This window comes from Callorhinus ursinus, unplaced genomic scaffold, assembly GCF_003265705.2.
Source record: "Callorhinus ursinus isolate GAN/ISIS: 27379988/994484 unplaced genomic scaffold, GSC_fseal_2.0 scaffold44, whole genome shotgun sequence".
In the NCBI taxonomy this organism is placed as follows: domain Eukaryota; kingdom Metazoa; phylum Chordata; class Mammalia; order Carnivora; family Otariidae; genus Callorhinus; species Callorhinus ursinus.
Window position 1 is genome coordinate 12,261,485 of NW_027397106.1, and position 26,102 is coordinate 12,287,586.

General features: G+C 37.7%; 1 protein-coding gene across 1 annotated transcript in view; it reads right to left on the bottom strand.

Annotated features, from left to right (window-relative positions):
* The window catches only part of PDZRN4 (PDZ domain containing ring finger 4), a 351,877-nt gene that overhangs the window by 69,249 nt on the left and 256,526 nt on the right, over positions 1–26,102 (bottom strand). The gene's annotated exons all lie outside the window — the stretch shown is intronic.

Below are 26,102 nucleotides of genomic sequence, written 5' to 3' on the forward strand. Positions count from 1 at the left end.
CACAGTCATTCATTCCTTGAGCCATTGGTCTAGGGCACTTTTGGGCTGGGGCCACCACTGTCTCCTCTGAGAATGTGTAATCAGCAGATGGTAAGCAAAGTCCAAGAATGGAGAAACACAACCTAAAATCTAGCCTCTCATGTTGGCTGGTATCATTCTTTATGTTTCACACTGTGGTATTTAAGAACTCCAGGGTTGTAGAAGATGATCCAGCGGCAGACAAGACTGTTCTGCCAGAATCTATATGGCAGGGAGAAATTGCCCTTTGTCTCTAGGCTTCTGCTTTATGGTATCCCTTCAGTGTAATGAATATCCACTCCTGCAAAGTCTTACATCCTTCTCATTCTGAAAAGAATTCTTGGTCATAATCTATAAGCCTTGCATTTAAAATAACCCTTAACAGTGGTAGCATGAAAGAAGACAGTGCCCTTTTTGAAGGACTTCAAGCAATATCTGAGGGGAAAGGGAAAAATAATTTGTGGGTAGTGTGTCTTCCAGTCACACATTAAATCCTTCTAGTGCATAAATTGTGTGTCATTAAGTAGTGGACAGACTAATGTCATTATCCTATTTCTTCCTCAAGGTGGCTCAGCACCTTGCCTACAATGTAGTCTTGGTATTTCTTTGTTTCTTACTTGTTTTAGTGATTTTCAAAGCAAGAATAATTTTTGAAAAGTGAGTTCTTTACTGATTACTAATTATTTCTGCAAAATCCAGAAAAGTATAACAATTTCTGCAGAAACATAAAAATTACTGAAGAGTATTTTAGGCTGTGAAATAATTAGTTCTTATTATAATGCTCAGTTTATGCAGACAATATTAGCGTTCTTACAGCAAGATCAATAGCTATTGATTTTAAGACCCTGTACATTCATTCATTTACAATTATAGCATTTATATGCAAATTTCATTTTTTGCCTTAAGGACAATCAAATACAATCTTAAAAAAGGACAGTCAATATAATCTCTAGTATCTTGCTTCCCCATTGGGAATGCTCTTTTCTTCCTGTTATCCTGCAGCTGACCTCTATTTTCATAAGCTATTTAATATCTCTCAAAGTAAAGAAGTCTATGACCTTTAAAGGCTCTACTGTCCCACGTGATCCCTTAGAAAATGTAAGCACGGACGATACAAAACACTTTTTTTTTTTTTTTTAACTTCACTTGAAGTTCATCAACATACTGTTAGCCTACCAAAAGGTCACCATTTTATAAATCATGCCTTTCACAACAACAAAAAAGAATAGCTTAATTGGGATTTTGTGGCAGTTGCTTTTGCTCAGTTATCAACGGTTACAGCCAGGAAGAAGAACACTGGGAGAATATCTGCGGTTTTAATCCTATAGAAAAAAGTTTGTAGTAAATGAACGAATAAATTAATAGCCAAACCTCATTTTTCCCAAGTGGCCAGGTCTTAAGCCAACATGGTATCTTGTATTCATGGTGCCTTATCCTTATCATTCCATTTTTTCCCATCGTATTCTCTCCCTCCCTCCTTCCCTTGCTTCCTCTCCTGCCCATCCCTTCTTCCCTCTCTGCCTCAACCTTGCTTTTGTACAAACTACATACAATTTTTATATGTTTTTTGAAATGAGACAGGAGATGGGGAAGCCCTCTGTTATAGGTGTCCCACCTAACGTAGGTAGTCATGGGTGTAGACCCCAAACGTTCTGGGTGCTTAGTAAAAGGAGGGAAGAAAAATGCCAGAAAAATAACAGGGAAGTTGATTTTCAGGAGGAAAAACTGGATATAAAAAGAGTTGGGAGCAAAACTGATGGGAAGAGAAGTAATTTGAAAATTAAAAGAGATAAATGCATTGTGGGGTTTGAGTTTGAAGTTTACGTGCAGAAGAGTTTCAAAAAGGCTGGCGATTTGATTTAAGCACGGCATAGAGAAAGAGACTTTTTAAGGAAGCTGTTGTTGAATGGCACAGGTGAGAGGTTAGAGTGTCATACTGAACAGGAAAATCTATGAGGTAATTCCCTCTATTACTATAACATCTGGCACATTGATAACTGTGTTCAAAACGGATTCGGTTCTGCCACTACTGAGCAACTAGAGTATAGCAACTAGAATATAACTGAAAAGACTCATGCGATCACTGTTTGACGAGGGGCTAGCAGTCCCAAAGTGGGACGACTGGACTCTCCAAAGGTGATTAAGCCGCCTGATTTGAGATAAATGAGAAACCAGCGCAATTTGTCTCTAAAGAGGTTATCAGAATTGGCCACAGCTCAAGAAAGGAAAAGAAGATGCCAATGATAAAAGTTCTAGGATAAAAAGATCGTCCTTATAACGACGACATTTGGGACGGGAAGCCAGGGGAAGGAGTAGTAGCCGTAATCATGTCAAACTTGAAGCAGCTGTAGGACATTCAGAGGAACCAACAAACGGATGACTGGTGACTAAACGAAAAACCAGTCATGGGAAGCTATCCTCTGGGAAGGTTTCCCTCTTACACCAGCACTGAAGTTGAAAAATATACAGGTATGAAAAAATAAGCGTCTTGTTCCTAAAAAGTTATTTTCCATTATATTGATAGGGTTAAGGGGACAGGAGAAAAGTAGTGGCTTTTCAGCAAAAGAAGGGTGAATACATTTGTTGTGGCAGATGGGCTAATTAATCCATAAGCAACTTGTGAATGTTAAGTAAAGAATATAGCTTTTCATATGTAAACCACATCACACCAATGTTTGATGAGGCTTCTGGTTAACGAACAATCTACCCTTTTGGATAAACTGCAAAATCTGGGCTACTTGTCAGCAACCTCCCCAGAGTGATTGGTGGCCTCGGCTTGGATATGAGCTGTGCTACTTTGATTATTTCTCCAAATCCAGCCAATCAAAATTTTCTTGGGTATCAGAAAACAAACGGGCTTTTCTTTTTTTCCTCTTGAAGTGCAAACAAGTGCGTGAATAACCAAGTCACCCTGGTGAGTTGCCATTTCCAGAGTCAGCTGTTTGGGAATGATGAGGGTTTCCAAACCTCTGTTTCCTTTTATGAAAAATAAGGCCTTTTATGCATCTGTGCCTTTCATAGGAGAATACATATAAGAATACTCAATAGAAGAAGTATAGAATACCTAAGATTATGTGCAATTGATATAGCCCAATTTCAAGTTGAGAAATATAAAGCACTTGAATAGTTTGTTTTTGTTTACAAATTTTTTATTCATTCATTCATTCATTCATTCATTTTCAGCTTTTGTTAATTTTCAGCTTTATCAAGGTATAGATGACCTTTTGTTAATTTTCAGCTTTATCAAGGTATAGATGACCAGGAAAATTGTAAGTATTTAACGTGTACATTGTGTTGATTTGATATACGTACATATCGTTAAAGGATTCCAACCATCTAGTTAATTAACACATCCATCATTTCACATATTGATTAGTTTTTTTGGTGAGAACATTTAAGTTCTACTCTCTTCGCAAATTCCAATTATATAATACAGTGTTATCAACTACTGTCACCGTGGTTTACATTTAGATTCTCAGAGCCGAGCAGTATAATTCTAGTTGGGCATGCCGGTTTATAAGATCTCCCCCTTCACAAATAAATGTGGAATTAATTTTTACTAAAGTCCCTATGAGAATGCTGATCAAATTCTCTACCTGATAATTAGGGAGGTGTTGTAAAAACATGTTCCAGTAACATTTTATAGAAGGAGGAAACAATATTTAAATTACTGCTAAAATGTTTGGTATGGAAGAAATTTAAAATAATCCAAACCCTAGAGTCATTAAAACACTTGTCATATATAATTGTTCAATCAATTTTAAGGAATTTAAGCATATATTTTTTTGAAACTTTGGTATGTTTGCTTCTGTGTGGACATCTGTCATATAAATTAAGCATAGCACAGTATAAAAAATATTTATAGTGAGAAGAACACACAGAGTAAGAATTGTCAAAATTATATGAAGAAAACCTAGTAAGAGATGGACTAAAATTAATTTTAACTTTTTTAATGTTATTAATGAACAAAATAATCACTGGTGGGTTTGTGATAATCATGTAATTTTAGAAGATAAGAATACAAGAAATGTTAGATGGCATTATAACAAAAGTCTGTGTAGTACAATGTTCTGCTTTGAAAGTGCTATTACTGGATTTTGGGAAGAGAATAAAGATGTAATTATCGCATCTGATATAATAAGCAGATTTATTCAAAAGTGATCCTGGGGCTCCTTTTGGCTTATTTGGACTGAGGGACCGGTAGCTCCCTTTTCCTGGTGTGCGGGGGTGTTACAGCTTCCCCTGAGCTCCAGAGTCCCCCAGGGCTAGGCAACTGGCTTTCCCAGCCAAATGGAACGAACTAACTTCTAACCCAAACATTCTGAACCTCTTGTAGTCTGTTTCCTTACCCAGAAGCAGAGAAAGCCACAGTGGGTGGGGATCCCTCCCCTGGAATACAGACCTAATGCATGTCCAACGGTTTTGGGCCCCACATGACTCCTGTGCTGCTCACTCCTGACTTGTATGCTTTCCCAATAAAGACTGTTGCCTGACCTACATAACTTGTGACATTGTGGGATTTGCCCTTAATTAACCTTTGTGTGACATGATACACTTTTACAACCTAAGAAATTGAACATATTAAAAATGCTTATATATATATAATAGTAATGAATAGCAGACCCCCCAGTAACCCAAGGAGATATCTAAAAAGCCTGTTGTTACCTTTGACTAACTGATTGTAACACTGAGGTCACTACAGTAGGATAGTACGCTACTTCCTGACCCCTTTCACAGCACACTTTGATGGTGAGGTGTTCCTGAATACGAGTGAGACTCATCTTCAACTTTTCTTATTAAGATATTATAGACCCATTCTTTGTGAATTTATCAGAACTATTCTTGGCCAAATTTATAATTTTGGTTATAGGAAATCTTGGGGATGCATCATTCATAATTGCCTTTTCCCTCAATTACCTTTTCTTCGTTTCATTTTTTGTACCCCTTTTTCTGTATTTTGTTTCTTTCCTGAGGCTCATTGCCACATTCTTCTCTTCTGAGCTTTCCCATTTGGAAGTGTTTATTTATATAAATTATTCCTGTTATTAAAGAGCAGGTCATGATATGTTTTGATTCTTACTGAAGGAAATAAATTGAAGTCTATACAACATAGTTTTATTTACCTCTTTATAAATACATTTATTTTCCCTCATGTTAATAAAGAAATGGATGTATCTCCTCTTTGGCACATGAGCTGGTGGTTTCTGGTTTGTCCATCAGATGTATAGTCTACTTTTCTCTGTCCAGCTCAATGCTCTTGGACACAGACTACTGTACACTGCATCACTAGGCTCCCTGCTTTATGGTTGTTTGGTTCAGTTAGTGGTAAGAGAGCTAGTACTCTGTGTCTTTACCCAGGCTCCTCTCCACCGGGCTTTCAGGACACCAGATCTCGGTAGTAGGTTCTGTTCACATCCCTTGTTTACTTTCCCCTTTCAGGTCTGTGGGCAGTAAGGACTTCTCTTTCTATTGTGATTCCCTATATTCTTTTTCTTAACTCTGCTCACACCTCCTAGAGGTTGCTCCCTCATTAAACTCACTTCCATTAACTCGAAGGAGTTAATGTGCCTTCTTCCATTTCCTTCTGGGACCCTGCCTGATACAACTAGACATAAACTCATCTGATTTAAACAATAATGAAAACAAAAATAAGGCAAAAGCTAAAACTTACCATCTTGGCAAATTAAGTTCACTATCAAAATTAGTTGCATCAAAAATAGAATTTCTAGTGTCTTGGATTTAGCAGAAGTTGCATTTTTAAGGGAGAACGAAAATACAACTTTCACTGAGATCACAGAGCAAATTTAAAGTATTCACATATTTGATGTGCACAGTTATTTCACAGAATCTCCCTCGGTTGGTCTTTGTCTGTGTTTCTACTTGATTAGGTTCAGGTTTTGTATTTTTTGGCAAGAATGCCTAGAAGTGGTATTGTGTCTTTCTGTCTATCCTAGCAGGAAGCAAGTAATATGGATTTGTCTGTTACTGGTGAGGTTAACCTTGAGGACTTCATGAAAGCAAGAGGGTGAGGGGTGGGGGGAAGAGAGAGGATGAATCTAAACCAAATGGAATGTAATGTTAAAATTTAGATGTTAAAATGTTAAAATTTAAAATCTAGATGAATGGTATTTGAGAATTCTTTGTACCATTCTTGTAACCTTTTGATAAGCCTGAAATTATGTTAAAATGAATGTTACAAAATCTTGTTGTATTTGTTATTAGCTAAAAACAGATTCATGTTGTAATCACTTGGAGTTCAAAATAATTATAAGGAATTGTTGGACATAGAGTTTGTTTTTGGATTTGCATATCTTTAGAGAAATAAATTCCCACTCTGTGCTGAATGTCTTTTTTTTTCTTGTGCATGTGCATGTGTATACACACACACACACACACACACACACACACACACACACACACACATCCCTACAGCAAAAAACACAGATTGGTATCACCAACTTTATCATTGTCATAACAATTCATCTACTGAATATCACCTGAAATCCTGTTCTCCTCCAAGCTGAGCTATTTAAAAAGATAGATGGCTGCCTTCTGGCTAATTGTGGGAGCTCTTTCATTACTATAAAAAGACTTTTTATATCTCAAGTGACTCTATAAGCAGTGAATAATGACTTGAAGTCTTTCGAGGAGAGACCACTGATAAAATGGTAGGATAACAACTACTTACTGACCTTTTACTTCCTAAGATAATACTAAGCTGATGAAGCTGATTATTAATAAACCTATCCATCGAGTTTTGACACATCAGATCCAAGTATGTTAAACTTAATGAGAAATTCTCATGCAGACATAAAATTTTCTGCAATGGGTCTAAGGATGTAAAGACATAAGGCATATATAGGGCAAATGCTTTTAAAATGAACTGAAATTATTTCACTGGGAAAAAAGCTCCATCGTAATTAAATGACCTAGATTTTCTTTTAAGAAATTACTATAGACAGCATCACTAACTGAGGACTTAGAGCAACTCATCTTTTATGTCCACTGAAAAAGAGGAAATGTGCTCTTAGACCCTGGACAAGAGCTCTTGGTCCCATTTTTTGTTATTCAGACATCTATGGATATCAAGAATATAACCTTGGGTCTCAGCCACACTAGCAAGACACCAAAGAAGTGCCAAAAATAACTACCTGTTAAGTGAAAGGAATAAAAGTGTTCCACATAGTTACTAATAAGGGACTAAAGAGGCAGTGAGTTATTTGTAACATGGCATCTGTCATAAGAACATCAAAGATGCCAACAACATCTTCACCAGAGTTTTGCTGTACCCTATCTATAAAAGCAATCCCTACTTAAATGCTTCCATGCAGAAAAACACTGTGAGTGACAACACTGACGGTTTTGTTCAGTGCTATAGTTTAAAGGCTCCAAAACATGCTCGGCACATATTTGATACTCAATAAACACTTGTTAAATTTTCATATATTTCCCTATCAAAATCCATGTTAAAACAAATGTGATTGTATTTGTCTTTAAAGTTATCTGTGTTTACATGCAAACTGCTTTCCTTTTCACTCCCACCTCCATGGTGCAGCCAGTTACCCATATTATTCCATTCACTTAAATATATCGTATAAATTTAGTGGCATACAAAGGCGAGCCCTACCCATAGGCTCTGCTCATAAGCCCCACCCATCCGTCAAAGTTGTAGTACCAAAGAATACGATGCAGGAAGCATTCAGAACTGGGATCTAAACAGTTTACCATATTAGCTGTGTCATTCTGAGTAAGTTATTTAAACTCTTGGAGCCCCAGTTTCTCCATCTGGAAGAGGAGATGCTAATACCTCTCACAGAGTTGTGGATAGGATCAAATAAATACTACAGCTAAGGCAGCTAACAGAGTGCTATGATGTTGAGTCATGCTTCCTTCCTTCCTTCCCTCCTTCCTTCCTGAGTAACGCTTGAGTGACGGAGACTAGGTGCTCTCCGGGAATACAAGTTAATACCTGTGCTTAGAGTCCTGGCAGTGACAACAACAGTAATATCAGTTAGCACTGAGTGAGCATTTGTAACAGGCCAGGAACTGGGTAAAGCACTTGGCTCATGTGCTCTCAGTCACACCCAGCAACAGTCATGTGAGGTAAGTATTATATCCCCATTTGAAAGTTGTGGAAGCTGAGTGTAATAGGCCAAGCGAGGGAAGGCACCCACCCTTCACAACCTGTTAGGGAAAAACAACATATACATGTACAGTTGTAAGCAAACTTGTAAAGAGCTGAAATAAAAGTAACTAACAGTGTTCTGTGAGAGCACAAAGAACTGACTATACCCAGGAGTATAGGGATTTGATATTTGAGTTGGGTCTTAAAAGATGAAGAGTTTCCTAAGTTGCCAAGATGGCAGAAAAGAAAGGAAACCCAGGGTAAAGATGAAAGAGCAAGTCTTCTGGGAACCAAAGAGAGATCTGTTATGACTATGAGGGATTTGGGTAAATGTCTGGCAAAGAAGTGGGAAAGAAGGCTCTGACACAGATCCCAGGGTCCTCAATAGGCCACCGTAAAGTATTTGTTTTATTTATTTTTTATTTTTTTAACTATTTTATTTATTTGAGAAGGGGAGAGGGAGAGAGTGAGAGCACAGAGGGAGAGTGAGGGGGAGAAGCAGACTCCCCACTGAGTGGAGAGCCCCCATGCGGGGCTTGATCCCAGGACCCCAAGATCATGACCTGAGCTGAAGGCACATGCTTAACTGGGTGACTGAGCCACCCAGGTGCCCCTAAAATATTTGTTTTAAACAGCTCCTTTCATTGGAAAAGTAGCAAGATCTCATTTAGGTTTTGGGAAGATAACCCTGAAGGCTGTGGTGAGAAGTAGCTGAATGGAAGTAGGGAAACCATCTAGGAAGTTACTGGGACAAATGATCAGTGCCTGGATCAAGACAGGGACAGCATGAATGGTCCAAGTGGAAGAGGGTGGACGGGGGTGTAAAATAGTGCTCCGATCCTTTCAATCATATCTATTCCAATGAGACCTATCAGATTAGCAGATTGTCGAGCACAGCCTAGCCTCGGTTTCTATTTCAATTAATTAAATCCACACTGCAAGGAAATACAAGCTGTAGAAGTTGAATTTTAAGGAGGAAGGCATAAAGGCATTCTAAGTAGATATCGCCTATCCCCTACAGACCTATATTTTCTGATTATCTTAGAGCTCAAAAACCACCTCTTCTAATTTTCTGAAACTCTTTCTGGCTGGCTAGTACCCACCCAGCCAAGTAGCCAACTGTCTTACCAAACACAACACACACACACACACACACACACACACATATACATACACACACTCACAAACTCATACACAAACACCTTTATACTTTCTAGGGTCTTCTACCTGAACCATTTATAGCTTTGTGTGGAATATAACCTTAGAAAGATATTTTACCCAAGTGCATACATAGAAATTTTGGAAGATAGGGATTAACACAAGAAAGTAGAACTTGCATGATATATAACTGTCTCTTTCAATATCAGCATCTCTAACTTAGTGCCTGGAACATGAAAGGTATTTTATTCCAGTTTGAAAGGACAGGACAAAATCTGAACAAAGCCATCCACCAAGGAGAAGCAGGAGGTTTAAATCATTTTCAGCAATCAATTCTGCCATTTGTATTCATTCTGACACTTGTTGAGCTCAATCAATGACATGAAACTAAGAAAAAAGGCCAAGTCCCCAGGGAAATTTGCAAGCTTCTACATCCGCAAATAAAGCCACCTGAACTTGTGCCCATAACCTTTCTAACACCATACTTCCAACTTCCTCAAATTTATAGGCTTTGAAAAGAAATATTTTGTTCCATATTAGCAAGAGAAGAGATTGCTGCCCAAGGCAAAAAATGAAGTAAATGTATTTAAAATAGCAACCAATGCTATTTTATATCAAATAGGTGGAATTTGCATCAGTAATTTCACTGATGCGGTTGTCTCTAAATACACCTTGAAATGAATAATAAGGACCATAGCAGTAATAAAAGCTTGTTCAGGGCTTACTATTTACCAGATGTTCTACTCAGGACTATCTGCTACCAGAGGTGGAAAAATATGATCATACTCATTCTATAGATAAAGAACCTAAACCTTAATAGGTTAAGCAACTTGCTCAAGATCACACTAAATACTAAATTAAAAAAAAAACCAAGATTTTTCTACAAATTCATATTAATTATTTTTAAACATCAATAGGAGTTTTAACACAGAAGCTCTAAATATTGGACAAGAGGATTGGTGGATTGGTGGGAAATTTATTCTTCTGGTTTTTTTTAGTAAATAGTTCGTAAGATTCAAATTAAGTAGTGAATGAACTGTAGGCATTCACGAGTATGGATAATTGTCTTAACTTATGTCCCCTGGACAAGAAAACTCCAGGTGTAAAGTGAAAAAGTGTTTCTGCAAAATGAATAGGCTAGAAAAGATGCTATCCAACAACCCCCTCTGTTCGAAAAAATCTATAAACAACATGCATAAGCATGAATAAGCACTATTTCTTATATAACCCCTGACATTACTTAAAACTTTGGTAAAAAGAATCCCCCTTCTGCTTTTTTCCTGTAAGTGAAATCAGGCAAAGCTCAGACAAGGTGACTCAAGAGCCTGTCAATCTGGTACTGAACATTTACCTTAAGAAACCGTAAGAGGGGCGCCTTGGTGGCTCAGTCATTAAGCGTCTGCATTCGGCTCAGGTCATGATCCCGGGGTCCTGGGATCGAGCCCCACGACGGGCTCCCTGCTCAGCGGGAAGCCTGCTTCTCCCTCTCCCACTCCCCCTGCTTGTGTTCCCTCTCTCCCTGTCTCTCTCTCTGTCAAATAAATAAATAAAATCTTTTGGGGTGCCTGGGTGGCTCAGTTGGTTAAGCGACTGCCTTCGGCTCAGGTCATGATCCTGGAGTCCCAGGATCGAGTCCCGCATCGGGCTCCCTGCTCAGCGGGGAGTCTGCTTCTCCCTCTGACCCTCCCCCCTCTCATGTGCTCTCTCTCTAATTCTCTCTCTCAAATAAATAAATAAAATCTTTAAAAAAAAAATCTTTAAAAAAAAAAAGAGAGAAAAAAAAAAGAAACCATAAGAGACTCTTAACTACAGGGAACAAACTAAGGGTTGCTGGAGGGAAAGTGGGTCGGGGGATGGGCTAACTGGGTGATGGGCATTAAGGGGGGGTACTTGTAATGAGCACTGGCTGTTAGAGGCAAGTGATGAATCACTAAACTCTACTCCTGAAACTAATACTACACTATATGTTAACTAACTTGAATTTAAATAAAATCTTGAAAGAAAACAAATGATCTCCAGTTCAAGGCCCAGCCTTGCTCACGTGTCATGTGATATTTTGTTAATGCCTCACAACAATTCAGCAGCCTCTGAGATGTGATGGATGAGGTCTCCAGGGGGAAAAGACCAACTGGGTTCTCCCAGGATTTTACCTTAGTGGACACAATCACAAGTGATTCAAACAGAAAGAACTTCCGCAAAATAGCAGCTGGGCCTTAGGGAGAGTGGTAATCAGCTCCAGGCTTTGGGGCTGAGTCATGCATGAAAAATCAGCTGATAGTATTTGGGGACACTTTTTGAAAACTGTTTCACATGGCTCTATGTCTCCTTCTGGAAGCAAATAAGACAGAGTAATAGAGTGACTGTAACTATGCAGATAGAGTCATCAAATTTTTAAAATGTAAATTGCCACAAACATTTTTCTACACTAATACTGTTGACTTTATTTCCCTTTGTTTAGAAGAGTGGGGGAGGGGGCAATTTTTTTTTTTTTCATTTAGATCCTTCAAACAATTAACATCTGTATGCTTTTGAAAGAATTTTCAGCAGAGAAAACAATCCTGCAGAGTCCCAGTAAAATCTCTCCATTGTTCCATGTCTGCACAAATTACCTTGCATCTCCGGTGATTTTATGTACATTTAATCACTAAAGATTAATTACATGGCATACGGAAATCAGTGAAACACTGAAGAGATAACTTCAGTTTAAGTGCACATGCAGCTAACTTGTGGCTTTTTAAAACAATTTTAATTAAAAGTCCTAGAAGAATCATCGGGCTGAAAATATTAGGAGCTCTGGGATGGATGAGCTTAGCATAGCTAATTAATTGTATATTTAATCAAAGCAGCCTTTGGCTGTAATTAATAATCTATTTTCCTCTGGTAATAAATATTGTAGTTCTGTAAAACAGAATTTATAATTTCCAGAATGCCATATGCACAGAAGAGTGGGACAGAAAACAAGCATTTCCACACCAGCTTTCAAGCCGAGGTTGATTTTGTTTATTTAGAGAGGATGTTGTCTATATCTCTTTCATTTGTTTTAAATGTCATCTCATGGTGGCAGCTTACAAATAGCAATCCCAGAGTGACTTGGACATTTCAAAGGGGTAAAGAATAATTCAAAAAGAGTCTCTAGTAGAATGCTAAGTGAAATTTGATTTTTCTTGCACCACAAAGCTCTCATACTTCAGAGGAACTTAAGGTAGCTCTATCTTAATATGAATGCTAGGATGGCAAGTCTGAAGTCTCTGCTTAAAACAGTTCCTTCCTTCATTTCCTTTTAAATGGCAGAGAATCAGATTTCTACCACCTGCAACCTGGTAATATGCTCAAAACACAGAGTCAAGTTGGAACATCCTCTTTCTTATGATAGTGCCTTATGAGTACCAACACACACGCACACACACACACACACACACACACACACACACACACACCCCTCTGCTCTTCAAGATTCCAGAGTGTATTTTTGTTCTTATGACACTTTCATTAATTTTTGAGAGAAACTCTCTAACAATAGGTCGTCATCTGCTTTTCATATGATCTAAAGTTTCTTTCTTCTTATAAGATTTAAATTTCAAGAGTTTTGCCTATAAAGGGGATATCATAATGAATTAACAGATAACACATTAAATTAACTTAGGTAGGTTTTTCCCATCTTTTAAAGATGTTTGGGTATATGAAAATTAACTATCAGTTTGCCATTGCTGTTTTATATTTTTAAGATTTTTACAGTAGCATGCAGGAGTTATAGGTTGCTGAATATATAAATCTTTAACTCAAAAAACATCTTTAAGATCATGGAGAACACACATTTTTGTATGCATCTGATACAGTCACTTGATGTACTAATCAATTCATAGCATACGTTCCATTTTTCGGGGGGTTATCTGGTCTTCATATGAATATGTATGAAAGAAACATATGCATTAGGTTATTAAAATTATATCAAGTGAAAATATTTCTATTCAGACTATACTGGGCATTAATAAATGTCTGGGAACCGGATGAAGAAAAGAAAACACAGAGATAAAAATTTGCCACCATTGATATTATATGATCAAAAGTAGTTATTAAATACATAATGACATCTTCAGGGCTTAATCAGTGTATAACATAACATGCAATTTCCAATGAGAACAAAAGTGTTAATGACAATTTTAAAAATATGACAAGATAGTTTTTTTCTTGGGGCGCCTGAGTGGCTCAGTCAGTGAAGCGTCTACCTTCAGCTCAGGTCATGATCCCAGGGTCCTGGGATCGAGCCCCGCATTGGGCTCCCCCTGTGCTGTGGGGAGCCTGCTTCTTCCTCTCCCTCTGCCCCTCCTCCTGCTCCAGCTCTCTCTCAAATAAATAAAGAAAATCTTTAAAAAAAATAGTTTTTTCTTTTTAGAATTGTGACTAGTTAGTGGCTCCTGACATAGGCCTTTTCAATGTCCTACTAAAATTGTCTCTGAAGGCACAGGGAAGAAAAGTTGTCTCTGAAGGCACAGGACTGTGAACGGCAGCATCCACAGTTTCCTTACTTGCACCAGTTTTCACAGAAGTTTTCATTTCCTGCTTGAACCAAACTAACAATTTAGACAACTTTCTCTGATGATGTATATGGTACTTGGATAACATGGGTGTGTGTGTGTGTGTGTGTGTGTGTGTGTGCGTGTATGTGTGTGTCTGAACAGTGACCCACTGGTTTCTCAGAAAAGTAAAATGGCAGACATGCTGCTCACTCAGTAGGGAAATCTCAAGACCCTGGCAGCACCCATACTCACCCTGAAACATTCTGTGCCACTCACAGTACCAAAGCCCTCTCTGCTCTGTCTTTCTGGGAACGTCAGAAGTTATTCTAATAACTCAGACCTGAGAGTATGTCCTGTTGGGTCTGAGAAGATGGACTCTGAGAGGTGTGATCCCACCAATAGATAGGTGGTGGGAATTTCTTGAAACCCGTTGGGGAGATTTGCACAGCAGAAGTTCAAAGTAGAGGATCGTAGAGGTGGGACATCCCTGAAGAAAGGAGTCTGTTGACTCAGGTGAACTTAAGAGATGATGTACCCATGGGACCGGAACACAATAATCATGGAAACACAGAAAGTACTATTTTGAGAGTCTGGGTTGCTTAAACAGCATATGAAAAGATATTGATTGATGTACTGTTGAAATACACAAAGGCAGAATAAAGTATAAGGGGAAAGTATGAATGTTTAGCCCCGGGTCTGGTTGCAAACTCTACCCCTCAGCAGCCGTGTAACTTCAGATTGATCACTTGAGTTTCCTGAACACTGAATTTCTACATCTATACATTGGTGACGATAATGTTCTAAAATAACTCTAAAAGTTGTTATGACAAAGTGATGGGAAAATATATAAAAAGTAATCAATGTGTGAGATAGAGTAGGAATTCAACAAAAATGTGGAAATTATATATACTTCATTATCTATACAACATTCAAGAAGGTTCTCTACCCAATGTTTATCAGGGAGTGATAATTATGGCATATTTAGACATGTTGAGAAAGCGCACTTGCGAGATTTGGGGATGGAACAAATTTGAAAAAGTAAATCTGTACACAATAAGAGCATTGGATTGGTAAATTAGAGAACTTAAAAATCCCCACTCTAGACCATTTGTTACCAGTGTAGACTTGGAAAGTCATGTAAGCTCTGGAAACATAGTAAGTTTCAAATACATGTGAAGTCAGTACAGATGAGGGGAGTTAATGCTTGATATTCACAGTCTCTTTAGCAATTTATTAATCAATTGCCTCACCAACATTTATCTCACTGCTCACAGGAGATTTAAGTATTACCCGCATCTTAAATAAGAGGTAAATATTGGTTTAATTGATTTTTATGAAGGTCATACAACAAGTGTTAAATCTGGGCTTAGAAGCCTTTACTGGCTCTCAGCATTCTCGTTATGCCACCACGAGGCATCTCTCCTTTGTTTTCATCTTGTTGCCTGGATTAATTAACCACTGTATAGGATATAGAAAATGGTTGTTAATTTAAATCCAAATATTATGCTTTTGGCAAAACTACTTATCAAAGAAGGCAATGATAACAAGATGGAATCTATGATTGATTCTCAAGTTCTGATAAGTATTGTTGAGTTAACTAGAAATGAGAGTATAGTTAGAACTACTGGCTGAACTTGGCCCTTGTGAAATAATCAATTTGGTAATTTTTTTAAAAAGCTGAGGATTACGGGTAGTTGATGTCACTATGAAACGTTCGCTAAAGTCTTAGACTTATCAAATGACAGCTTTGCAAAGTAAGAGTTCTATGTTGAAAAGGAAGAACTTCAGGAAAATATCCCAAATTTACTATGTCTCATTTTTAAATTATATATATAGTCATTTTTTTTAGATTTTATTTATTTATTTGACAGAGAGAGACACAGCGAGAGAGGGAACACAAGCAGGGGGAGTGGGAGAGGGAGAAGCAGGCTTCCCGCCGAGCAGGGAGCCCGAGATGGGGCTCGATCCCAGGACCCTGGGATCATGACCTGAGCCGAAGGCAGATGCTTAACGACTGAGCCACCCAGGCGCCCCTTTCTAGTCATGTTTTAAGAGGAAAAAAATGGACCTGGAATATATCTGAATAAAATAGCAAGCAATATTATTTAACAGGGCTCTAATTACATTTGTTTTTTTCTGCCAGTCAGGAACAGTCAAGTGTGATTGTCGGGGTTCTTCACTGCGGCACTATCCTCATGTGGAGACTCAGACGCAGTCACCTGCCCCTCAGCTACTCTATGTCAGATTTTTTAAGCTGTCATTAAAGTGGTAAAATCATGTTTTCCCAGAGATAGCCATATGACAAGGATAGAGAAGACCAGGATCCCTGGGTTCCAGGAGACCTGCTGCGTGGTTAGTCTAATAAATACCACGGTGGAGTAATTTTTTCTGTAGAGATCTTATTTTCTATTTTTTACGTAATTTATAATTTCTTTAAATCTACTTAAGTTTTCCATATCGTCCTCAAGTAGGGAGGCCTACATAGGGTTAGAATAGGCACCTTAATAAATACTAGCCTAACCACATTGTTGATACGAATTTAAAAATTGTGTGAAATTCCATACTCTCTTTCTGGAGATGCTCTGCTCCATGATGAATATCTGAACACTTCACTGTATTGCTGACTTGGAGTAGGATTTATAATGCTACAGAAAGGAATGTAGAAGGGAGGGTAAAATATCCTTTTGCAGGACTAAAAGGCTGTGAAACGTCACCAGATTAACAATAATACCTTGTAACATTTGTTTTGGAAAGAGTATTTAACTACTTGGAGCTTTTGACATGACTGCATATGGTTATTTTGGATGCTGACAGAAAAAACATAGCAGACTCATTTCTTATTCATTCACTCATATGTAATATATTTCTACTTTTCAAAAAGATACATACATATGTATTTTCTAAAAGGCTGTAAAAGTCAATTACTATGTTTATCCAACAAGGAACTACTTCCTCAACTTTAGAACTCCCATTTGAGAAAAGGCTCACCTCTTAGCTAGTAGGCATTCTCCATCCTACTTCATTAGGGTCGATGAACATGATACAGTAAAGGCTGACGAACTGTGATGAAACCTGTGCTTTGTCTACACCAGTTGCTTCCACTGAGATTTTATTTGCTAGATACCAGGGCTTCAGATATTTCTACCGGATGTCAAGAGATAAGCCTTATAAATTACATTTTAGGGTTGGTATATAACCAACTCTGTAAATATATATTTTGTATAATTAGCTAATTTTTGGAAATCAGCACATTTTTAGGGTTCACAACATTAGACATTTTAATACATATGGTTGAGGTTCCCCTGCTTATACTATTTCAAGTTCTAGATCTATTTAGAGTTGGTTACAGTAGAATAGAAGGCAGATGATGTTATTAAAACTCAAAGCTAAAAATTATAATTTAAAATATAATCAGATGTTGAGTTCTTTCTAGTGTATAATGTTATGCTCCTGTCAAAGCACTGGGAATACTAATTAAAACAAACAAAAAAAGTAGAGAATAGTTTTCCTGAATCTGAGATTAGTTTCCTCTTCCTTTTTTTCCTTCAATTTTCATTTGTGAATTAAAGAAAGAAAAAGAGACAGAGCGAGAGAAGAGAAAGAGAGAAAGAGAGAAAAAGTACTGAGCACCAGGCATATGCCAACAGCTTCAGGCACTGAGGTAATATAAATGAATAAGTCAGACAAAATCCCTGACCTCATGGAGTTTACATTTTAGTGAGGCAAACAGGCAATAAATATAATAAACTCATCGTCTACTGGTTAAGTGCTATAGAAAGATAATTATTTGTTAAGTGTTATGGAGCAAATAGAACAGCATGAGGAGGCCTGAGACTGGGGGAGGGGAGCTGTAATTTTTCCTTTTGTGGTCCGTGTAGGTCTCAATGAGAAGGTGCCAGACATTTGTGGAGAGATTTAATTAAGAGATAAAGAATGCTAATATATCTTTCTGGAGAAATCCAAGGAGAGAAATAGCTATTGCAAAGGCTCACAGGTGAAATGTTCTGTTTACTTGGGGACAGCAGGGGGAGAAGGGACCCAAGGAGTGAGCAGGGGGAGAGTGATGGACAAACTCACAGTAATTGGACACATACTAGGCTACAGTATGGACCGGGCTTTGATCCTGAGGTGTCTTTCCCAGGAAGCTTTCCCCACCTCTCTTACTTTCGTTTCTTTTCCCCATTTTTACTCTCTACTGTCCCATCTTGGTCGGTCTGCCTCCTTCTTTCTCTGCCATCACCCATATTCTCCCAGCTGTTGCCTTTTATGCTATGACCATTTCTCTTGCAATCTCTAGATAGACTGGCCACCCAAATAATAAAGCCTCATTCACTGAGCTCTTACTCCGTGCTGAGCATGATGCATCAGATACAATCTTGTTTAATTCAATTTTTGCAATAACTCTCTTAGGTTGGGGGTTATTACTACAGCCATTTTCCAGATGAGAAAAGAGATAAAGGTTACAAGTTTCTGTTTATGTTGCATAATAAAGTATTTATAAGCAAGGTGATTTGAGCTCCAGGTGGGTTAACTCCAAATCTAAGATATATATCCAACAAGTTATATTTTTCCTGGTTTTTCTATCCCTAACTTAATTCAAGAAGTATTTCAAATAAGTAGATTCAAAAGAATAGGAGTCTTATTAAAGTAATTTGCCAGTATTAGAATGGGCCTTGGAAGTCACTCTAACTTCCCCTTAGTATCTGAATCTCCTTTATAGCATCTATGCCAAGTGGTCATCTAGGCTGTACATGAACACTTCCAGCAACAAAGAGTTGAAATAATGTGTGTTTTTTTAAATAGCACTATGTTAAAACATAGGTCCATGATATTCCATTATTCTGCCTTACATAAAACTGGAAACTACGGGCCGTGACCTTCTACATAATATTAAAAGTTAGGCTTCTCTTCTCTCTTCTAAATGGCATTTTGTCTTAGTTTATCTCATCAAGTGTTACATTTTAAAAATATTTTAATAACAATCTTTACATATGTTTATTGTTAAGTTTTATTTTTGAGATTAAGGTGTAGCAAAGGCAGATATAGGAATTGTTCAACAGCCTTGCCTTTAATTCTATTTCAAAGCAAACTCATGCAGTAACTTAGGAAACAGGTGGCAGTAAGAATAGTAACACGTCTAGTAAGTCCTGGTGTGCCAGGAATTTCCTGACGTGCCATTTCTGTACCGGAATTACTCCACAGGGTCGGTCAGTCTTTAGCACCTAGTCATCTTGGGACAAGTAAGGGGTACAGGCAGTCTGATGTGGCTTACACCAAATAAAGGATAATTCAGTTTTTCCTGCCCAGAGATAGGCTTCTTCCTGTTCCCTCAATAGCTTTCTCTGCCATGGTACCAGAAACTCCTTCCTTCTCCTGTCCCTATCCCCAACTTCATTAAAAAAACACGTATCTTGGGGCACCTGGGTGGCTCAGTTGTTGGGCGTCTGCCTTCGGCTTGGGTCATGATCTCAGGGTCCCGGGGTCGAGCCCCGCATTGGGCTCCCTGCTCGGCTGGGAGCCTGCTTCTCCCTCTCCCACTCCCCTCTGCTTGCGTTCCCTCTCTCACTGTGTCTCTCTCTGTCAAATAAATAAATAAAATCTTTAAAAAAAAAACCACATATCTTGTCTGGGAATGGAAACATATTAACATCCACTGCACTTTACTACAGATGAGTTAATCAGGTCAAGTAGTGTCAATGCTAAGACGTTAAGAGATCTGGATCTGGGATAAGTACATTTTTCCAAGGGGAGGCTGGGCTTGGGGAGAAGGGGTCAGATTTGAGGCATGAGGTATGTGCTTAGGGAGCCAGACTTGAGGAACACGGTAGGGACCAGGCTTGGATGGCCAGAGGGAGGTTACCAGTCTGAAAGAACACAAAAGGTCACTGGTGGACTGGGGTGGAGGCACACCTGATCTACCACATTCTTTTCTCTGGTATTTATTGTCTTATGATGATTTCAGAATAAAATGCTAATGTGCCCTCAAAGAATATTTGGACCAAAAACTTCACCTTAGAGTTAAGGAAACAGAATCATAGGGGTTGCAGTGGTCCAAAGTCATACTGTCAAGCTTGTAGCAAATTTGGGTAACAGAAATCTACCGGAACTTTGGACTCCTTGGTTTGGTCAGGGTTATCTTAAGTGAGACAAAAATATGGAAAATAATAATTCTAATAGCTCACACTTATTTAGTACTTACTAGTCAACAAGTGATAAATTTTTCTTACATGCAGTAACCATGTAATCCGTAAAAAAGCTCCTTGTGGTGGGATGATCCTTCTATTACACACTTTTTCGGTAGGTGAGAAAGAGATGCACCAATTTTAAGTGATTTATCTCAAGTCACAGAGCTAGTTCATAATGAATTAGGATTTGAACCAGGATTCCAAATTACTGTATTAAAATGAGGAAAGACCTTGAGGTTGACAATGTCAAGTTACTTGGTTTTAGTGGAAGAAGTTAGCAAATGTAAATGACCGCTTTAATCCTGCAGTGTTGATTAAGGTAGGTTTATGGTCAAAAATTCACATGGATTTGCTTTGATCTCTTAGGATTAAGTATTTCCAAACATCTCTTCTCATTTTCACATTATAGCAGGGCCAAAAAACCTACTTATGAGGAATAACACTTCTTCAGTTTTGCTATAGAACACTGATGAATCCACTATATAATACAGATCATTATTCTCTTTCTTTTAAAAATAAGTTGTTAAACTTTTCTGATGGGTCTAACAGAAAGAGCAGGATCTTACACAGAAACCCCTGAGTGATTTTCATCTATTTAGATACTTTAAAAATGTATTTTTTTTTCAGAGTAGGGGACAGAATAAAATTTAACAAAAATAAAAAAATGAACACATGGAAGGTCCCTTGAAAAAAAATGAGCCCCCAAAATTGAAAGGAAAAGGAAGTTCAAACGGCAGATCAAGAGGGCTTTATTCAGATAAATGCAATGTGTGTGCTACTGGACTCTGAATTAAGCCACAAAGAATTCCTACTTGATTAGTTGTTTATTTTTTTCTTTTGAGAGGGCATATCAGAGCAAAGATGAGATGTTTTAATAAGCTTCCCAAGAACCTTTGAGAGAGAGAAAAAAGACTAGCAGTTAAATGCCACAGACCATTAATTGTCACTGTGTTGCTACCATTTGAACTCATACATTTGATTTAGTCTGACTTCCTGCAAGATCTAGGAGGATCATTAAAGGAAGCTTGAGGCCAAGCACAGATAATAGTAGTATTTTAATATTTTTGATGCTTTTACAAAGGAACAGCATGTCATACATCAATTCTACACACTTGTCTGAAGCTATCCAGATGGGGGCGTTGGAGGAATCTCGGCCACCCTCTCCTTTCTCCTCCCCAACTGCGTCAAAAAAATAAAAAAGGAAAGAAAGAGAAAGAGAAAGAGAAAGAGAAAGAAAAAAGAAAGATGTTTAGGATGCTGCTCTTCTATAGAAGTCCTAAGGCACCATAAGAATTCAAAGAAATCTCAAAAGAGACATATATTATTTTTCATTCTTTTTGAGATACTTCTCTTTGAAGTCTCATCTAAGCTTATTGAGAGAACAAAAATAAATTGCTACTTTTTGGATAACCTTAAAAGACAAAATTTAAAAATAAAGAAAAATCATAAACCTTGCTTATAGAGGACATCTACTATCTATACTTTGTCCAAGAGGACAAAATATAAAATGTTTAGAATAGTTAAAAGCTCAGCCAAAATACAGGCTATTTTTCAGATTCTACATAAACTGTATCTCCTGAAAAATTTTATTTTATGGCTGCTTCTCAAATATTTTATATGTATATATAAAATATATATACACACACACATATATATTTAATGTCAAATATATATATTTAATGTCAAAATAAAGTTGTTCAAGGAGTTGTTTTTATGTTTATATAAATAGAAATAATTTTATAATTTTGAAAAGTTTTAAAACCTCTTCAATATTCAATAGAGTTGATCTTTGCCTAAACTCTGATGGATGCCATGATTTCCCTACTCCCTGCTAGGCAGTCTCACTGTCAGAAAGCCAATCCACTTGTACTGTCCCTTGTTCCCCTCTTACTAGATACCAGATGTACTCCCTATCCTATTCTGGTTAGGTTTTTTTCTTTCTTTACCTATCATTAAAAAAATTTTTTTTAAGATTTTATTTATTTGACAGAGAGAGACACAGCAAGAGAGGGAACACAAGCAGGGGGAGTGGGAGAGGGAGAAGCAGGCTTTCCGCTGAGTGGGGATCCTGATGTGGGGCTCGATCCCAGGACCCTGGGATCATGACCCGAGCCGAAGGCGAGGTGCCCCTATCATTAAAATTTTTCTGCTTTGAGACTCAGCTGAGGTGCAATGGGAAATGCCCTGCCCTTCGCCTTATAAGATGGACTTAAATCTCATCTCTCCTACTCTCTAACCCCTCTGAGCCTCAGTTTCTTTAACTGTTAATGGAAAATACTGCCAATCTCATAGGATTGCTAGGAGAATTAAATAACATATGGGAAAACAGCTAGTATGGATCCTAGTACTGTAGGTACTGCCCCATTGTTACTTGACTCTGAATCTTACCTGGTGACAGATACTATTTGTTTCCAACCCAGAATCCATTCCCTTCTTCTTTTTGTAGAATCCCAGCTCTCATAATAGAGGCTAACCACTTCAGATACTTCTTTTCTAGCTTCCTTGATAGCTAAGAGACTGGCATATAATCCTACACCAGGCTCAAGTATTCCTGGGGGAAATTAAAGTAGTACTTCTAGGTTTTTCATCTTGATAAAAGAGAGAGATGTCAAGGAAAAACACCTTCTCTGTCTTTCCATCTTAGGTTTGGATATATGAGGATGTGATTCTTGGTGCTATGGCAGCCATTTGTGACAATGAAGAGAAGGTTAGTACAAAGACAGCGAAGCTAACCTAAGGCCTACACATCATCGATTCACTGATCTAGGCTGGGAAAAACTATTCCTAACATGTTTTGATGTGATCAAAACGATCTTGAATCAACTTTTGGTGGGGTATTTTGTTACTTGCAGTCAAAAAGCATAAAAACTGACAAAACTGAGACACCCTCTATAGATAAAAAACATTATTATAATCAACTCATTCTTCTTAATCTGGTAAATTGATCTTTATAACCCACAAACATCTAGAGAATGGCCAATCAAAGTAGGGCAATGTAATAGATACTAGACAGGCAAATAGGTATAAAATATGATTTTTGTCTTGGGGAGCCTCTTTATTTACTTGGAGAGATAGGGTATGCCCATGAAAAAGATAAAAATAATGTAATGCAGTGTATTCTAAATACTAATGTAGTAGTGCAAACAATCCGTGCTATAGGAATTTTAAAAACTCAGGATTACTGATGATGAAGGGGAACTTTATGGGTTTGTTTTTAAGGTGGGTTTAAAGAGAATGTTTTTAAATGGAAAATAAAGGAAAGGCTAGGAAAGATGGCTGGATCAATGACACACATGAAGGAAAACTATACGTCATAAGACCAATTTGCCAGACTCAAGTTTTAATGTAGAGGGAAGAGGGAAAGGTAGTAAGAAGTAAGTTGCAAGGAGTTAAATGCCAAGTTAATGAGTTGGAGTTGGTTGTGTAGGCAATATGGTTTTAAGCAAAGAAGCTTAAGTTGCTTCATGCTTAAGATTAATTTGGTAGTACTCTATAGGCTATGTTGGAAAGAAGAGAATCTGAAGTTTTGAAATATAAGCTGCTGAACTGAGTGTCTACATATGGGTAGTTGGGGTGAAAGAGAAAAGAGAGGTCTAGGAGGTGCTCCTCCTTTGATGGGTGACGCTGGTAGAAACAGAGATTATGACTTAGGTCACTGGGGAGCCCTGTCATGGTGGAAATAGGAGGCAGTGTGGGAAGTTGTGGAATAGATCTCTTTTGGGGTACATGTGCTTGGAGGCATCCTTTCACCACCACATATGTCTTCACGTGCAGCTCACCTTCATTTACACAGAGGAGAACAAAATGAAGATAATTTTGAAGTACGACCTACTAGAAAAAATGTACCTCTGTAACTTAAGATTTCATTTTGGTTTTTACATTCTCTTGGCTCGACAGAATGAGAATTCTCAGTCTACCGAACAAAATAATGATTTAGTCATGTTTTGAAAGCTCTTTTATCTTCTCCATCCGATTCCTTACTGAAATTTTATCTGTTCCCCGTTGTACAAAATATCAGCATTACCAACCTAGAGCTCCCTTTGAGTTGAGTAGAGTGTCCCTTTCTACTTTTCCTCCCCTATCTTCCTCTGTGTTGACTATCTGGAAAGAATATCTTAATAGGAGAGGACTTAAGAAATTATAATATTTACATGGAAGTTTTCTTTTTTGGGAACGGGACCTCACATTGGGAAACAACTAAATAGTAATGTTTTTGTTAGTTTGTTTTTATTTATTGCCTTTGTTAAAGCTATGTTGTATAGAGGTGCAAAGGTACTGGAAACCTTCACACAGAGCATCTGGGATGTGAAATAGAACCTACTTACTAACAACTTTATTCCTTCATAGCATGATGTTTTGACATTCAATTAGATTACTCTCAAAAGGATCCAAATCTCAGCAAGATGTTACTCCACTAAAAATCTAAGTTCTTAGCATAATAGGTAGACATAAAACAAAGGGCAGGAGGAAACTTTATCCAAGAATTCCAAACTCAATTCCAACTTAGCTTGACTGTCTATAATATCCCCGCCATCTGGTGACTCAGTAGTCGGCTAATGTCAGACTCATGTCTTGCGAACAGGATCAAAAGTAGAACGGGATTGATAAACTAGCCTCACCTCAGGACACCAAGGCCACTGAGGCAATAAATAGGCCAGCTGCTCTCTCAACAGGTGGCTGGTAAAGGAGATGGCTATTGTGACCGAGAGAGGAATTGCTAACATATCCAAGATCATGCCCTTGAATTTCTAATTGTAATAGTTAATTTAGAGAAGAAAAATCCTATGCTAATGTATCATGAGCATGAAACATACAGACTTAAAACATGCAAAAAATTACATGGTCACAAGAGATGAACTATCTTGATTCATGGAAATTACAGTATGTCATTTGATTTAGTTTTAGAAGGTTATGGATCAGTGATGTTCATTCATGTTTAATAGGAAAGTTAGAGTGGATAGAACAGTCAGGTGGATCCAATGAGTGGTTTTAAGGATGGAAAATGTGTTTTAATGTGTGCAATGTTAATTCCCACATTTCTCACATTTTCTGGACTCTCATTTCTTTTCATATAAAATTGTTATTGAAATCTTCAACAAAGGGACATATCTATATTTATATTTCTATAAAGACATCTACACAAATATGTGTTCCGGAATTTCTTTTGTTGAGCTTTCCTGGCACCTAACCACCTTTCCAGAGAGGAAGGGCTTTTCTCTATGTACAGCTGGAACTCATGTGTAGGGAGGTTTTGGACAGATGATGATGTCAGTGATTATGATTCCCATATAACTTAGAGACCGGTGACATCAATTTAAACTATTTCTTCTCACCTGCTCTTCAGTGAAAATGGTGAGCAGCTGGTTAACCTCTTTCATAAAATAATCCCATGCACATGAGAAGTTACTCAATCATTCTCTCAGCCATAGTAGATTCTGAAGTAATAATGGAGCCAAGTAAAAATGGATAGATATATTATCATAATAACTATCATAACTATATTCACTGATCTATTAGACTGTAAAAGAAATGAAAAAATACCGTGTCATCTACTTTAGTTTCCTGACAAATCAGTACTGCCCCAGTCTCAAGAGGAAGTCAGCCTTTCCTTCTGTACATCAACTGAAAAAATATACCCACATCCAAGTCAGGATATGATCACATTCTTTTTATCTGCCAGGGTCCCCAACTGTATCTCAATAATATGCCATTGGTAAAAGTCATTATTTCTTATTCTGAAATCTTCATGTCAATTGAATGTTGAAGATTTGAATGAATTCTATAACAGGAACAAAAATGTTTTGTTTTTTCACAATTGCTTGCTTTTATTTTGGGAAGCAAGGTCGGGATTGCTTTGGTCCTTATTTTCTTAACTCCTTAGAAATTAAAAACACTATCATTTTCCCTTAGAATTCTGACTTGGAACCTACCAACTGTTAAGTCTGGGCAATGGATGTGTATTTCTGAGGCGATGTGGTAGGAACAAAACATTCATCAAGCTTTAGCATAGGTCCATCAGTTTCACCAGGTGAGCTCTCTGGATATTAGGAACTGTGTGTGTGTGTGTGTGTGTGTGTGTGTGTGTGTGTGTGTGTGTGT